This window comes from Phyllobates terribilis, unplaced genomic scaffold (genome assembly GCF_046119375.1).
Source record: "Phyllobates terribilis strain yellow unplaced genomic scaffold, ASM4611937v1 Scaffold_693__1_contigs__length_808095, whole genome shotgun sequence".
Classification (NCBI taxonomy): Eukaryota; Metazoa; Chordata; class Amphibia; order Anura; family Dendrobatidae; genus Phyllobates; species Phyllobates terribilis.
In genome coordinates this window covers 673,142-685,952 of record NW_027363453.1, presented here as the reverse complement: position 1 = coordinate 685,952, position 12,811 = coordinate 673,142, and the positions used below count along the sequence as shown (strand labels likewise).

The window sequence follows — 12,811 nt, the reverse complement described above, 5'->3', positions numbered from 1 at the left end:
CCATCTATTTAGCAAATGCCCTTGTTATCAACAGCAGCCTTTTAAACTCACCTGAGCTAACAGGTATGTGCGCTGGTTACTCTGCTGCGCTTAAAATTTCATTTTTGGTTTGCTACAATGCCTTTTCTGAAACGTTGTCTCCTTCTGCTGGAACACTGACTTCTTTCATTTAATGCCTGCAGACTATAAAAGAGAACCCAACCCAAAAAGTTTGGTTGATTAGTCTGTGGCATTCTGTTAAACTGTTGCTTATGGCGGTCTCTGTGAGCTTCTCAGCGACATTCAGCCAGCCAGGTATCCTGCCTGCAGTAGATGGAATGTGGCAATGGAACGCTGGCTGCGCGTGTCATAATAGGCTCTGAGCCTTTATATACCTGTGCACAGCAGCAGCCACCTTCAGTCTGCTGCTGGACAGCCAGCAGCAGCAGCAGCAGCAGGAGAGGTATGTAATCAGGAGCCCTCCTGCTAAGGGTAGACAGCTGCTCGTTCCACCCCACCCCCCGCCTTAATTGGTTCTCCTCCCTTCCAACGGTGTTGAGGCGGGTGGGAACAGCAGGGGGTGAAGGTGCTGTGTTTAAAGAGGTGGAGTTATGCAGATCTAAAACGCGTGGATTGCAGCAGCAGCAAGCCGAAAAGTGCAGGCATGTAAGGGATCTAGAGGTTGACAACATGTCTTCTTAACGGGAGTCCAGGAGCTCATCTCCACAAATGGACTTTTCAGGATCCTTGGGTGGCTCCGTAGTTTGAAACCAATTCTGGTTATCGCTTCTCGGCCTTTTGGCTAAGATCAAGTGTAGTATCTGTTCTTATCAGTTTAATATCTGATACGTCCCCTATCTGGGGACCATATATTAAATGGATTTTTAGAACAGGGAGATGGTAAAAGAGCTTGCTCTGTCCACTCCACGCATTGACCTGGTATTGCAGTATCTCCAGGACCGGTGCACCCCTTCTTTAATGCAGTTTCTAAAATCAGAAAGAATTGAATTCAATGTTTTTTGTTCATTTTGCTTGTTTGTCGGATTTTGGGATGGACTCTTTGGCTTTGCTTTTCTTCTCCTCATTGGATTTTTCATGTTCAAAGTTGCAGAAGCCAGATTACAAGCTCATTTTGGTTCAACTTCAGCAACTGTGCATTGCATTGCCATGTAATGTGATGCAATGCTATCTTTCTAGCTCTCCCTTTTTACTTCCTTTTGGATAAACAGACATATTAGGCAAGCATTTTGGAGCTTTCACCTAAATAACTACAGGTGGTGAGATAAGCTGCACAATATAATTGACCTTTCAGTATATTGTTGCACACACACCATCTATTTAGCAAATGCCCTTGTTATCAACAGCAGCCTTTTAAACTCACCTGAGCTAACAGGTATGTGCGCTGGTTACTCTGCTGCGCTTAAAATTTCTTTTTTGGTTTGCTACAATGCCTTTTCTGAAACGTTGTCTCCTTCTGCTGGAACACTGACTTCTTTCATTTAATGCCTGCAGACTATAAAAGAGAACCCAACCCAAAAAGTTTGGTTGATTAGTCTGTGGCATTCTGTTAAACTGTTGCTTATGGCGGTCTCTGTGAGCTTCTCAGCGACATTCAGCCAGCCAGGTATCCTGCCTGCAGTAGATGGAATGTGGCAATGGAACGCTGGCTGCGCGTGTCATAATAGGCTCTGAGCCTTTATATACCTGTGCACAGCAGCAGCCACCTTCAGTCTGCTGCTGGACAGCCAGCAGCAGCAGGAGAGGTATGTAATCAGGAGCCCTCCTGCTAAGGGTAGACAGCTGCTCGTTCCACCCCACCCCCCGCCTTAATTGGTTCTCCTCCCTTCCAACGGTGTTGAGGCGGGTGGGAACAGCAGGGGGTGAAGGTGCTGTGTTTAAAGAGGTGGAGTTATGCAGATCTAAAACGCGTGGATTGCAGCAGCAGCAAGCCGAAAAGTGCAGGCATGTAAGGGATCTAGAGGTTGACAACATGTCTTCTTAACGGGAGTCCAGGAGCTCATCTCCACAAATGGACTTTTCAGGATCCTTGGGTGGCTCCGTAGTTTGAAACCAATTCTGGTTATCGCTTCTCGGCCTTTTGGCTAAGATCAAGTGTAGTATCTGTTCTTATCAGTTTAATATCTGATACGTCCCCTATCTGGGGACCATATATTAAATGGATTTTTAGAACAGGGAGATGGAAAAAGAGCTTGCTCTGTCCACTCCACGCATTGACCTGGTATTGCAGTATCTCCAGGACCGGTGCACCCCTTCTTTAATGCAGTTTCTAAAATCAGAAAGAATTGAATTCAATGTTTTTTGTTCATTTTGCTTGTTTGTCGGATTTTGGGATGGACTCTTTGGCTTTGCTTTTCTTCTCCTCATTGGATTTTTCATGTTCAAAGTTGCAGAAGCCAGATTACAAGCTCATTTTGGTTCAACTTCAGCAACTGTGCATTGCATTGCCATGTAATGTGATGCAATGCTATCTTTCTAGCTCTCCCTTTTTACTTCCTTTTGGATAAACAGACATATTAGGCAAGCATTTTGGAGCTTTCACCTAAATAACTACAGGTGGTGAGATAAGCTGCACAATATAATTGACCTTTCAGTATATTGTTGCACACACACCATCTATTTAGCAAATGCCCTTGTTATCAACAGCAGCCTTTTAAACTCACCTGAGCTAACAGGTATGTGCGCTGGTTACTCTGCTGCGCTTAAAATTTCTTTTTTGGTTTGCTACAATGCCTTTTCTGAAACGTTGTCTCCTTCTGCTGGAACACTGACTTCTTTCATTTAATGCCTGCAGACTATAAAAGAGAACCCAACCCAAAAAGTTTGGTTGATTAGTCTGTGGCATTCTGTTAAACTGTTGCTTATGGCGGTCTCTGTGAGCTTCTCAGCGACATTCAGCCAGCCAGGTATCCTGCCTGCAGTAGATGGAATGTGGCAATGGAACGCTGGCTGCGCGTGTCATAATAGGCTCTGAGCCTTTATATACCTGTGCACAGCAGCAGCCACCTTCTGTCTGCTGCTGGACAGCCAGCAGCAGCAGCAGCAGGAGAGGTATGTAATCAGGAGCCCTCCTGCTAAGGGTAGACAGCTGCTCGTTCCACCCCACCCCCCGCCTTAATTGGTTCTCCTCCCTTCCAACGGTGTTGAGGCGGGTGGGAACAGCAGGGGGTGAAGGTGCTGTGTTTAAAGAGGTGGAGTTATGCAGATCTAAAACGCGTGGATTGCAGCAGCAGCAAGCCGAAAAGTGCAGGCATGTAAGGGATCTAGAGGTTGATAACATGTCTTCTTAACGGGAGTCCAGGAGCTCATCTCCACAAATGGACTTTTCAGGATCCTTGGGTGGCTCCGTAGTTTGAAACCAATTCTGGTTATCGCTTCTCGGCCTTTTGGCTAAGATCAAGTGTAGTATCTGTTCTTATCAGTTTAATATCTGATACGTCCCCTATCTGGGGACCATATATTAAATGGATTTTTAGAACAGGGAGATGGAAAAAGAGCTTGCTCTGTCCACTCCACGCATTGACCTGGTATTGCAGTATCTCCAGGACCGGTGCACCCCTTCTTTAATGCAGTTTCTAAAATCAGAAAGAATTGAATTCAATGTTTTTTGTTCATTTTGCTTGTTTGTCGGATTTTGGGATGGACTCTTTGGCTTTGCTTTTCTTCTCCTCATTGGATTTTTCATGTTCAAAGTTGCAGAAGCCAGATTACAAGCTCATTTTGGTTCAACTTCAGCAACTGTGCATTGCATTGCCATGTAATGTGATGCAATGCTATCTTTCTAGCTCTCCCTTTTTACTTCCTTTTGGATAAACAGACATATTAGGCAAGCATTTTGGAGCTTTCACCTAAATAACTACAGGTGGTGAGATAAGCTGCACAATATAATTGACCTTTCAGTATATTGTTGCACACACACCATCTATTTAGCAAATGCCCTTGTTATCAACAGCAGCCTTTTAAACTCACCTGAGCTAACAGGTATGTGCGCTGGTTACTCTGCTGCGCTTAAAATTTCTTTTTTGGTTTGCTACAATGCCTTTTCTGAAACGTTGTCTCCTTCTGCTGGAACACTGACTTCTTTCATTTAATGCCTGCAGACTATAAAAGAGAACCCAACCCAAAAAGTTTGGTTGATTAGTCTGTGGCATTCTGTTAAACTGTTGCTTATGGCGGTCTCTGTGAGCTTCTCAGCGACATTCAGCCAGCCAGGTATCCTGCCTGCAGTAGATGGAATGTGGCAATGGAACGCTGGCTGCGCGTGTCATAATAGGCTCTGAGCCTTTATATACCTGTGCACAGCAGCAGCCACCTTCAGTCTGCTGCTGGACAGCCAGCAGCAGCAGCAGCAGGAGAGGTATGTAATCAGGAGCCCTCCTGCTAAGGGTAGACAGCTGCTCGTTCCACCCCACCCCCCGCCTTAATTGGTTCTCCTCCCTTCCAACGGTGTTGAGGCGGGTGGGAACAGCAGGGGGTGAAGGTGCTGTGTTTAAAGAGGTGGAGTTATGCAGATCTAAAACGCGTGGATTGCAGCAGCAGCAAGCCGAAAAGTGCAGGCATGTAAGGGATCTAGAGGTTGACAACATGTCTTCTTAACGGGAGTCCAGGAGCTCATCTCCACAAATGGACTTTTCAGGATCCTTGGGTGGCTCCGTAGTTTGAAACCAATTCTGGTTATCGCTTCTCGGCCTTTTGGCTAAGATCAAGTGTAGTATCTGTTCTTATCAGTTTAATATCTGATACGTCTCCTATCTGGGGACCATATATTAAATGGATTTTTAGAACAGGGAGATGGAAAAAGAGCTTGCTCTGTCCACTCCACGCATTGACCTGGTATTGCAGTATCTCCAGGACCGGTGCACCCCTTCTTTAATGCAGTTTCTAAAATCAGAAAGAATTGAATTCAACGTTTTTTGTTCATTTTGCTTGTTTGTCGAATTTTGGGATGGACTCTTTGGCTTTGCTTTTCTTCTCCTCATTGGATTTTTCATGTTCAAAGTTGCAGAAGCCAGATTACAAGCTCATTTTGGTTCAACTTCAGCAACTGTGCATTGCATTGCCATGTAATGTGATGCAATGCTATCTTTCTAGCTCTCCCTTTTTACTTCCTTTTGGATAAACAGACATATTAGGCAAGCATTTTGGAGCTTTCACCTAAATAACTACAGGTGGTGAGATAAGCTGCACAATATAATTGACCTTTCAGTATATTGTTGCACACACACCATCTATTTAGCAAATGCCCTTGTTATCAACAGCAGCCTTTTAAACTCACCTGAGCTAACAGGTATGTGCGCTGGTTACTCTGCTGCGCTTAAAATTTCTTTTTTGGTTTGCTACAATGCCTTTTCTGAAACGTTGTCTCCTTCTGCTGGAACACTGACTTCTTTCATTTAATGCCTGCAGACTATAAAAGAGAACCCAACCCAAAAAGTTTGGTTGATTAGTCTGTGGCATTCTGTTAAACTGTTGCTTATGGCGGTCTCTGTGAGCTTCTCAGCGACATTCAGCCAGCCAGGTATCCTGCCTGCAGTAGATGGAATGTGGCAATGGAACGCTGGCTGCGCGTGTCATAATAGGCTCTGAGCCTTTATATACCTGTGCACAGCAGCAGCCACCTTCAGTCTGCTGCTGGACAGCCAGCAGCAGCAGCAGCAGGAGAGGTATGTAATCAGGAGCCCTCCTGCTAAGGGTAGACAGCTGCTCGTTCCACCCCACCCCCCGCCTTAATTGGTTCTCCTCCCTTCCAACGGTGTTGAGGCGGGTGGGAACAGCAGGGGGTGAAGGTGCTGTGTTTAAAGAGGTGGAGTTATGCAGATCTAAAACGCGTGGATTGCAGCAGCAGCAAGCCGAAAAGTGCAGGCATGTAAGGGATCTAGAGGTTGACAACATGTCTTCTTAACGGGAGTCCAGGAGCTCATCTCCACAAATGGACTTTTCAGGATCCTTGGGTGGCTCCGTAGTTTGAAACCAATTCTGGTTATCGCTTCTCGGCCTTTTGGCTAAGATCAAGTGTAGTATCTGTTCTTATCAGTTTAATATCTGATACGTCCCCTATCTGGGGACCATATATTAAATGGATTTTTAGAACAGGGAGATGGAAAAAGAGCTTGCTCTGTCCACTCCACGCATTGACCTGGTATTGCAGTATCTCCAGGACCGGTGCACCCCTTCTTTAATGCAGTTTCTAAAATCAGAAAGAATTGAATTCAATGTTTTTTGTTCATTTTGCTTGTTTGTCGGATTTTGGGATGGACTCTTTGGCTTTGCTTTTCTTCTCCTCATTGGATTTTTCATGTTCAAAGTTGCAGAAGCCAGATTACAAGCTCATTTTGGTTCAACTTCAGCAACTGTGCATTGCATTGCCATGTAATGTGATGCAATGCTATCTTTCTAGCTCTCCCTTTTTACTTCCTTTTGGATAAACAGACATATTAGGCAAGCATTTTGGAGCTTTCACCTAAATAACTACAGGTGGTGAGATAAGCTGCACAATATAATTGACCTTTCAGTATATTGTTGCACACACACCATCTATTTAGCAAATGCCCTTGTTATCAACAGCAGCCTTTTAAACTCACCTGAGCTAACAGGTATGTGCGCTGGTTACTCTGCTGCGCTTAAAATTTCTTTTTTGGTTTGCTACAATGCCTTTTCTGAAACGTTGTCTCCTTCTGCTGGAACACTGACTTCTTTCATTTAATGCCTGCAGACTATAAAAGAGAACCCAACCCAAAAAGTTTGGTTGATTAGTCTGTGGCATTCTGTTAAACTGTTGCTTATGGCGGTCTCTGTGAGCTTCTCAGCGACATTCAGCCAGCCAGGTATCCTGCCTGCAGTAGATGGAATGTGGCAATGGAACGCTGGCTGCGCGTGTCATAATAGGCTCTGAGCCTTTATATACCTGTGCACAGCAGCAGCCACCTTCAGTCTGCTGCTGGACAGCCAGCAGCAGCAGCAGCAGGAGAGGTATGTAATCAGGAGCCCTCCTGCTAAGGGTAGACAGCTGCTCGTTCCACCCCACCCCCCGCCTTAATTGGTTCTCCTCCCTTCCAACGGTGTTGAGGCGGGTGGGAACAGCAGGGGGTGAAGGTGCTGTGTTTAAAGAGGTGGAGTTATGCAGATCTAAAACGCGTGGATTGCAGCAGCAGCAAGCCGAAAAGTGCAGGCATGTAAGGGATCTAGAGGTTGATAACATGTCTTCTTAACGGGAGTCCAGGAGCTCATCTCCACAAATGGACTTTTCAGGATCCTTGGGTGGCTCCGTAGTTTGAAACCAATTCTGGTTATCGCTTCTCGGCCTTTTGGCTAAGATCAAGTGTAGTATCTGTTCTTATCAGTTTAATATCTGATACGTCCCCTATCTGGGGACCATATATTAAATGGATTTTTAGAACAGGGAGATGGAAAAAGAGCTTGCTCTGTCCACTCCACGCATTGACCTGGTATTGCAGTATCTCCAGGACCGGTGCACCCCTTCTTTAATGCAGTTTCTAAAATCAGAAAGAATTGAATTCAATGTTTTTTGTTCATTTTGCTTGTTTGTCGGATTTTGGGATGGACTCTTTGGCTTTGCTTTTCTTCTCCTCATTGGATTTTTCATGTTCAAAGTTGCAGAAGCCAGATTACAAGCTCATTTTGGTTCAACTTCAGCAACTGTGCATTGCATTGCCATGTAATGTGATGCAATGCTATCTTTCTAGCTCTCCCTTTTTACTTCCTTTTGGATAAACAGACATATTAGGCAAGCATTTTGGAGCTTTCACCTAAATAACTACAGGTGGTGAGATAAGCTGCACAATATAATTGACCTTTCAGTATATTGTTGCACACACACCATCTATTTAGCAAATGCCCTTGTTATCAACAGCAGCCTTTTAAACTCACCTGAGCTAACAGGTATGTGCGCTGGTTACTCTGCTGCGCTTAAAATTTCTTTTTTGGTTTGCTACAATGCCTTTTCTGAAACGTTGTCTCCTTCTGCTGGAACACTGACTTCTTTCATTTAATGCCTGCAGACTATAAAAGAGAACCCAACCCAAAAAGTTTGGTTGATTAGTCTGTGGCATTCTGTTAAACTGTTGCTTATGGCGGTCTCTGTGAGCTTCTCAGCGACATTCAGCCAGCCAGGTATCCTGCCTGCAGTAGATGGAATGTGGCAATGGAACGCTGGCTGCGCGTGTCATAATAGGCTCTGAGCCTTTATATACCTGTGCACAGCAGCAGCCACCTTCAGTCTGCTGCTGGACAGCCAGCAGCAGCAGCAGCAGGAGAGGTATGTAATCAGGAGCCCTCCTGCTAAGGGTAGACAGCTGCTCGTTCCACCCCACCCCCCGCCTTAATTGGTTCTCCTCCCTTCCAACGGTGTTGAGGCGGGTGGGAACAGCAGGGGGTGAAGGTGCTGTGTTTAAAGAGGTGGAGTTATGCAGATCTAAAACGCGTGGATTGCAGCAGCAGCAAGCCGAAAAGTGCAGGCATGTAAGGGATCTAGAGGTTGACAACATGTCTTCTTAACGGGAGTCCAGGAGCTCATCTCCACAAATGGACTTTTCAGGATCCTTGGGTGGCTCCGTAGTTTGAAACCAATTCTGGTTATCGCTTCTCGGCCTTTTGGCTAAGATCAAGTGTAGTATCTGTTCTTATCAGTTTAATATCTGATACGTCTCCTATCTGGGGACCATATATTAAATGGATTTTTAGAACAGGGAGATGGAAAAAGAGCTTGCTCTGTCCACTCCACGCATTGACCTGGTATTGCAGTATCTCCAGGACCGGTGCACCCCTTCTTTAATGCAGTTTCTAAAATCAGAAAGAATTGAATTCAACGTTTTTTGTTCATTTTGCTTGTTTGTCGAATTTTGGGATGGACTCTTTGGCTTTGCTTTTCTTCTCCTCATTGGATTTTTCATGTTCAAAGTTGCAGAAGCCAGATTACAAGCTCATTTTGGTTCAACTTCAGCAACTGTGCATTGCATTGCCATGTAATGTGATGCAATGCTATCTTTCTAGCTCTCCCTTTTTACTTCCTTTTGGATAAACAGACATATTAGGCAAGCATTTTGGAGCTTTCACCTAAATAACTACAGGTGGTGAGATAAGCTGCACAATATAATTGACCTTTCAGTATATTGTTGCACACACACCATCTATTTAGCAAATGCCCTTGTTATCAACAGCAGCCTTTTAAACTCACCTGAGCTAACAGGTATGTGCGCTGGTTACTCTGCTGCGCTTAAAATTTCTTTTTTGGTTTGCTACAATGCCTTTTCTGAAACGTTGTCTCCTTCTGCTGGAACACTGACTTCTTTCATTTAATGCCTGCAGACTATAAAAGAGAACCCAACCCAAAAAGTTTGGTTGATTAGTCTGTGGCATTCTGTTAAACTGTTGCTTATGGCGGTCTCTGTGAGCTTCTCAGCGACATTCAGCCAGCCAGGTATCCTGCCTGCAGTAGATGGAATGTGGCAATGGAACGCTGGCTGCGCGTGTCATAATAGGCTCTGAGCCTTTATATACCTGTGCACAGCAGCAGCCACCTTCAGTCTGCTGCTGGACAGCCAGCAGCAGCAGCAGCAGGAGAGGTATGTAATCAGGAGCCCTCCTGCTAAGGGTAGACAGCTGCTCGTTCCACCCCACCCCCCGCCTTAATTGGTTCTCCTCCCTTCCAACGGTGTTGAGGCGGGTGGGAACAGCAGGGGGTGAAGGTGCTGTGTTTAAAGAGGTGGAGTTATGCAGATCTAAAACGCGTGGATTGCAGCAGCAGCAAGCCGAAAAGTGCAGGCATGTAAGGGATCTAGAGGTTGACAACATGTCTTCTTAACGGGAGTCCAGGAGCTCATCTCCACAAATGGACTTTTCAGGATCCTTGGGTGGCTCCGTAGTTTGAAACCAATTCTGGTTATCGCTTCTCGGCCTTTTGGCTAAGATCAAGTGTAGTATCTGTTCTTATCAGTTTAATATCTGATACGTCCCCTATCTGGGGACCATATATTAAATGGATTTTTAGAACAGGGAGATGGAAAAAGAGCTTGCTCTGTCCACTCCACGCATTGACCTGGTATTGCAGTATCTCCAGGACCGGTGCACCCCTTCTTTAATGCAGTTTCTAAAATCAGAAAGAATTGAATTCAATGTTTTTTGTTCATTTTGCTTGTTTGTCGGATTTTGGGATGGACTCTTTGGCTTTGCTTTTCTTCTCCTCATTGGATTTTTCATGTTCAAAGTTGCAGAAGCCAGATTACAAGCTCATTTTGGTTCAACTTCAGCAACTGTGCATTGCATTGCCATGTAATGTGATGCAATGCTATCTTTCTAGCTCTCCCTTTTTACTTCCTTTTGGATAAACAGACATATTAGGCAAGCATTTTGGAGCTTTCACCTAAATAACTACAGGTGGTGAGATAAGCTGCACAATATAATTGACCTTTCAGTATATTGTTGCACACACACCATCTATTTAGCAAATGCCCTTGTTATCAACAGCAGCCTTTTAAACTCACCTGAGCTAACAGGTATGTGCGCTGGTTACTCTGCTGCGCTTAAAATTTCTTTTTTGGTTTGCTACAATGCCTTTTCTGAAACGTTGTCTCCTTCTGCTGGAACACTGACTTCTTTCATTTAATGCCTGCAGACTATAAAAGAGAACCCAACCCAAAAAGTTTGGTTGATTAGTCTGTGGCATTCTGTTAAACTGTTGCTTATGGCGGTCTCTGTGAGCTTCTCAGCGACATTCAGCCAGCCAGGTATCCTGCCTGCAGTAGATGGAATGTGGCAATGGAACGCTGGCTGCGCGTGTCATAATAGGCTCTGAGCCTTTATATACCTGTGCACAGCAGCAGCCACCTTCAGTCTGCTGCTGGACAGCCAGCAGCAGCAGCAGCAGGAGAGGTATGTAATCAGGAGCCCTCCTGCTAAGGGTAGACAGCTGCTCGTTCCACCCCACCCCCCGCCTTAATTGGTTCTCCTCCCTTCCAACGGTGTTGAGGCGGGTGGGAACAGCAGGGGGTGAAGGTGCTGTGTTTAAAGAGGTGGAGTTATGCAGATCTAAAACGCGTGGATTGCAGCAGCAGCAAGCCGAAAAGTGCAGGCATGTAAGGGATCTAGAGGTTGACAACATGTCTTCTTAACGGGAGTCCAGGAGCTCATCTCCACAAATGGACTTTTCAGGATCCTTGGGTGGCTCCGTAGTTTGAAACCAATTCTGGTTATCGCTTCTCGGCCTTTTGGCTAAGATCAAGTGTAGTATCTGTTCTTATCAGTTTAATATCTGATACGTCCCCTATCTGGGGACCATATATTAAATGGATTTTTAGAACAGGGAGATGGAAAAAGAGCTTGCTCTGTCCACTCCACGCATTGACCTGGTATTGCAGTATCTCCAGGACCGGTGCACCCCTTCTTTAATGCAGTTTCTAAAATCAGAAAGAATTGAATTCAATGTTTTTTGTTCATTTTGCTTGTTTGTCGGATTTTGGGATGGACTCTTTGGCTTTGCTTTTCTTCTCCTCATTGGATTTTTCATGTTCAAAGTTGCAGAAGCCAGATTACAAGCTCATTTTGGTTCAACTTCAGAAACTGTGCATTGCATTGCCATGTAATGTGATGCAATGCTATCTTTCTAGCTCTCCCTTTTTACTTCCTTTTGGATAAACAGACATATTAGGCAAGCATTTTGGAGCTTTCACCTAAATAACTACAGGTGGTGAGATAAGCTGCACAATATAATTGACCTTTCAGTATATTGTTGCACACACACCATCTATTTAGCAAATGCCCTTGTTATCAACAGCAGCCTTTTAAACTCACCTGAGCTAACAGGTATGTGCGCTGGTTACTCTGCTGCGCTTAAAATTTCTTTTTTGGTTTGCTACAATGCCTTTTCTGAAACGTTGTCTCCTTCTGCTGGAACACTGACTTCTTTCATTTAATGCCTGCAGACTATAAAAGAGAACCCAACCCAAAAAGTTTGGTTGATTAGTCTGTGGCATTCTGTTAAACTGTTGCTTATGGCGGTCTCTGTGAGCTTCTCAGCGACATTCAGCCAGCCAGGTATCCTGCCTGCAGTAGATGGAATGTGGCAATGGAACGCTGGCTGCGCGTGTCATAATAGGCTCTGAGCCTTTATATACCTGTGCACAGCAGCAGCCACCTTCAGTCTGCTGCTGGACAGCCAGCAGCAGCAGCAGCAGGAGAGGTATGTAATCAGGAGCCCTCCTGCTAAGGGTAGACAGCTGCTCGTTCCACCCCACCCCCCGCCTTAATTGGTTCTCCTCCCTTCCAACGGTGTTGAGGCGGGTGGGAACAGCAGGGGGTGAAGGTGCTGTGTTTAAAGAGGTGGAGTTATGCAGATCTAAAACGCGTGGATTGCAGCAGCAGCAAGCCGAAAAGTGCAGGCATGTAAGGGATCTAGAGGTTGACAACATGTCTTCTTAACGGGAGTCCAGGAGCTCATCTCCACAAATGGACTTTTCAGGATCCTTGGGTGGCTCCGTAGTTTGAAACCAATTCTGGTTATCGCTTCTCGGCCTTTTGGCTAAGATCAAGTGTAGTATCTGTTCTTATCAGTTTAATATCTGATACGTCCCCTATCTGGGGACCATATATTAAATGGATTTTTAGAACAGGGAGATGGAAAAAGAGCTTGCTCTGTCCACTCCACGCATTGACCTGGTATTGCAGTATCTCCAGGACCGGTGCACCCCTTCTTTAATGCAGTTTCTAAAATCAGAAAGAATTGAATTCAATGTTTTTTGTTCATTTTGCTTGTTTGTCGGATTTTGGGATGGACTCTTTGGCTTTGCTTTTCTTCTCCTCA

General features: G+C 45.0%; 10 non-coding genes across 10 annotated transcripts; all 10 read left to right on the top strand.

The window, feature by feature from the left end:
- The first annotated feature begins 761 nt into the window (after positions 1-761).
- Positions 762-952, top strand: LOC141236240 (U2 spliceosomal RNA). The gene has a single exon (XR_012301934.1). It is a non-coding gene; the product is annotated as a U2 spliceosomal RNA (small nuclear RNA).
- A 1,109-nt stretch (positions 953-2,061) lies between these two features.
- Positions 2,062-2,252, top strand: LOC141236165 (U2 spliceosomal RNA). Its single transcript, XR_012301859.1, has one exon. It is a non-coding gene; the product is annotated as a U2 spliceosomal RNA (small nuclear RNA).
- A 1,115-nt stretch (positions 2,253-3,367) lies between these two features.
- On the top strand, positions 3,368-3,558 carry LOC141236164 (U2 spliceosomal RNA). The gene has a single exon (XR_012301858.1). It is a non-coding gene; the product is annotated as a U2 spliceosomal RNA (small nuclear RNA).
- Positions 3,559-4,673: 1,115 nt separating this feature from the next.
- LOC141236266 (U2 spliceosomal RNA) lies at positions 4,674-4,864 on the top strand. The gene has a single exon (XR_012301958.1). It is a non-coding gene; the product is annotated as a U2 spliceosomal RNA (small nuclear RNA).
- A 1,115-nt stretch (positions 4,865-5,979) lies between these two features.
- LOC141236163 (U2 spliceosomal RNA) lies at positions 5,980-6,170 on the top strand. The gene has a single exon (XR_012301857.1). It is a non-coding gene; the product is annotated as a U2 spliceosomal RNA (small nuclear RNA).
- Positions 6,171-7,285: 1,115 nt separating this feature from the next.
- Positions 7,286-7,476, top strand: LOC141236162 (U2 spliceosomal RNA). Its single transcript, XR_012301856.1, has one exon. It is a non-coding gene; the product is annotated as a U2 spliceosomal RNA (small nuclear RNA).
- Positions 7,477-8,591: 1,115 nt separating this feature from the next.
- On the top strand, positions 8,592-8,782 carry LOC141236265 (U2 spliceosomal RNA). Its single transcript, XR_012301957.1, has one exon. It is a non-coding gene; the product is annotated as a U2 spliceosomal RNA (small nuclear RNA).
- Positions 8,783-9,897: 1,115 nt separating this feature from the next.
- Positions 9,898-10,088, top strand: LOC141236161 (U2 spliceosomal RNA). Its single transcript, XR_012301855.1, has one exon. It is a non-coding gene; the product is annotated as a U2 spliceosomal RNA (small nuclear RNA).
- A 1,115-nt stretch (positions 10,089-11,203) lies between these two features.
- On the top strand, positions 11,204-11,394 carry LOC141236160 (U2 spliceosomal RNA). The gene has a single exon (XR_012301854.1). It is a non-coding gene; the product is annotated as a U2 spliceosomal RNA (small nuclear RNA).
- A 1,115-nt stretch (positions 11,395-12,509) lies between these two features.
- Positions 12,510-12,700, top strand: LOC141236158 (U2 spliceosomal RNA). Its single transcript, XR_012301852.1, has one exon. It is a non-coding gene; the product is annotated as a U2 spliceosomal RNA (small nuclear RNA).
- Positions 12,701-12,811: the final 111 nt, after the last annotated feature.